This window comes from Corythoichthys intestinalis, chromosome 2, assembly GCF_030265065.1.
Source record: "Corythoichthys intestinalis isolate RoL2023-P3 chromosome 2, ASM3026506v1, whole genome shotgun sequence".
In the NCBI taxonomy this organism is placed as follows: Eukaryota; Metazoa; Chordata; class Actinopteri; order Syngnathiformes; family Syngnathidae; genus Corythoichthys; species Corythoichthys intestinalis.
This window is the reverse complement of record NC_080396.1, coordinates 35,628,697-35,631,767: the sequence shown is the minus strand read 5'-3', so window position 1 is coordinate 35,631,767 and position 3,071 is coordinate 35,628,697.

The window sequence follows — 3,071 nt, the reverse complement described above, 5'->3', positions numbered from 1 at the left end:
ATCTCCTCCCACGAATTGCTTGCCATTTGGCAATCTTCATAATGTCTTCACGAGACATTGTAGAAGTTGTCGTACTTGCTCTTTGTTGATACTCTCGTCAGCTTGTTCCATTTTTGCGTGTATCAAAATTAGGGCTGTCAAAATTATCGTGTTAACGGGTGGTAATTAATTTTTTTAATTAATCATGTTAAAATATTTGACGCAATTACCGCACATGCCCCGCTCAATCAGATTGAAATGACAGCACAGAGTAATGTCCACTTGTTACTTGTGTATTTTTGTGTTTTGTCGCCCTCTGCTGGCGCTTGGGTGCGACTGATTTTATGGGTTTCAGCAGCATAAGCATTGTGTAATTATTGACATCAACAATGGCGAGCTACTAGTTAATTTTTTTATTTAAAATTTTACAAATTTTATTAAAACGAAAACATTAAGAGGGGTTTTAATATAAAATTTCTATAACTTGTACTAAAATTTATCTTTTAATAACTACAAGTCTTTCTATCCATGGATCGCTTTAACAGAATGTTAATAATGTTAATGCCATCTTGTTGATTTATTGTTATAATAAACAAATACAGTACTTATGTACCGTATGTTGAATGTATATATCCGTCTTGTGTCTTATCTTTCCATTCCAAAAATAATTTACAGAAAAATATGGCATATTTTAAAGATGGTTTGAATTGGGATTGATTACGATTAATCAATTCTTAAGCTGTAATTAACTCGATTAAAAATTTTAATCGTTTGACAACCCTAATCAAAATCATATTTGACAATGGCGGTGATTTCACACTGAACCGGAAACAACAGTCTGAGCGGACCAATTACAGTGCATTTTCGCCACATCATATGCTTTCACGTGATGCTAGGTTAGAAAATCCAATAGGAGCACGTCAGGCTACGGCGCAGGGTCATAAATCGGGTCTTCCTTGACGGCGCAGGTCTGACCCGGAAGCATAACAGACTAAGTGTCCTTTAGCAAGATACTGAACTCCACGTTGCTCCTGGTGCTGCTTCACAAGTAGGTGGATGGCGAGATAGTGTAAAGCGCTTTGAGGGCCTTGAAAGGTGGAAAGGCGCTATACAAGTATAACACCATTTACCATATACAGTAGTTTTTGAGCTACCTTATTTAGGCCGAATGTTAAATTCTAAGCAATTTAGGCAAAAATGAGAATTACTTGAGATGGAAATTTCTGGGTAAGTATATCTACCTAAAAGAAACATTTCAGATAATGATCGTGTAGGCAAAAGCTTTATCATAATGTGCTGTTTTCAATGTATTGCATGAATCCTGCTGTTTTGAAAGCAGACAAAATGCATTATAGACATTTCATCAGCAGTGGCACACACTTTATCTCTGACGCAGATATTTTCCAAAATTTTGTAGACCATTATGAACTAGCAATCATTTATTTGTCGGTTGGGAAAAAAACATGTATCAAGAAAAAATGCATCCAGATGCGTTTATGTTAAACTCGTGTAATTATCATGGCGAAACGCAAGACATATGGGAGTCTCAATAACAAGGGAATAAACACGGATAAGCACTACATTTGTGTACCTAAACCTGTTCATCCAAAATGTTCATTTGATCACAGAAAATCTGACAATGACAACGATTAGTCATATCACTCAGTAGAAACGGGTGGATAAGAGGGAAGCCCTCTGAACAACTTGACTTCATATATGTTCCTAACAAGGTTGATCATTTTGTCAGATACAAAGGACACAAATATTCTTATACCAGATATTTATCTAACTGTAGAATATTGATCTGGGAACCATAAAAACACACTCACACATACATACAATTAGACCACTGGAGGTACGCTTTAATAATGAGAAAAGGGAGAGTGATGACATTTTGGGCTATGAGGTAAGGTAGGTCTTAGGCAGAGATCTGATCTCTCCAACTCCTCTTCTAGTTCCTTTTGACATTTATGAGTCAAGAGGTACAGTTTTGCAACTCAGCATGTCAGACAAACAACACCACTGTTGTGATTGATGGAACCAATGAATCCTGAGAGAGAAGGCTCAGCTATCAGTTTATGACCTCATGCTGAAGTCGACTAGCGTTCTGCTGGAGCACAGTGATTCAAAATACATGAGGAAGTCAACATCATGGCTTAAAAAACGAGAAAGAAAAAAAAATACGAAAAGAAGGTTTCGTAGTGGCTTGGTCAAAGTCTAGGCTAGAATTTGATTGAACAGCTGCAGCATGAGTATAAAAAGGCTGCTCATGCGCAAATACAAAAATGATTCTGCAAGGAAGAGGGGTTAAAAAAAAAATCTCCATATACAGTGTATTACAAAAGTGAGTACACCCCTCACATTTCTGCAAATATTTAAGTATATCTTTTCATGGGACAACACTGACAAAATGACACTTTGACACTGTAACGAGTCACATGGCATTTTGGAGGGAAAATGACTAGCAGTACTCAATTTGGACATGTAGGGATGTACGTAGTTCCCATAGGGTGTACTCACTTTTGTTGCTACGGGTATAGATATTAATGACTATTTTGAGTTATTTTGAGGGGAAAATAAATTAACTATATTATATAAGCTGCACACGGACTACTTTTCATTGTGTCAAAGTGTCATTTTGTCAGTGTTGTCCAATGAAAAGCAGAAGCTTAGGGGGACGGGTTCCCGATAAGCTTCTGCTTTTCCGTCTCCCTTGTCATGTCTATCTTCATCTTGTCTTTCTTTTGGATAAACAAACTGATGATTTCCTTCTTTTCTTTTTTCTTTTCTCTTTCTTTCCTTATGATTTTGATTTTGATGATGATGATGATGATGATGACAATAAATTCAATTCAATTCAAAAGATATACTTAAATATCTGCAGAAATGCGAGGGGTGTACTCACTTTTGTGATACACTGTATATAGAGACATGAAGAATTCTGCCAATTATAGAAAACACTTGATTTCAGTTGTTGCTGCTGCAGATGAAACTAACAATTATTTAAGTATAGAGAGCTTTTTCATACAGGGCCAGATAGCTTTGCAAAACGCCCCAATTTGATAAAGAGATCGCTCACTTATCGCTGTTAA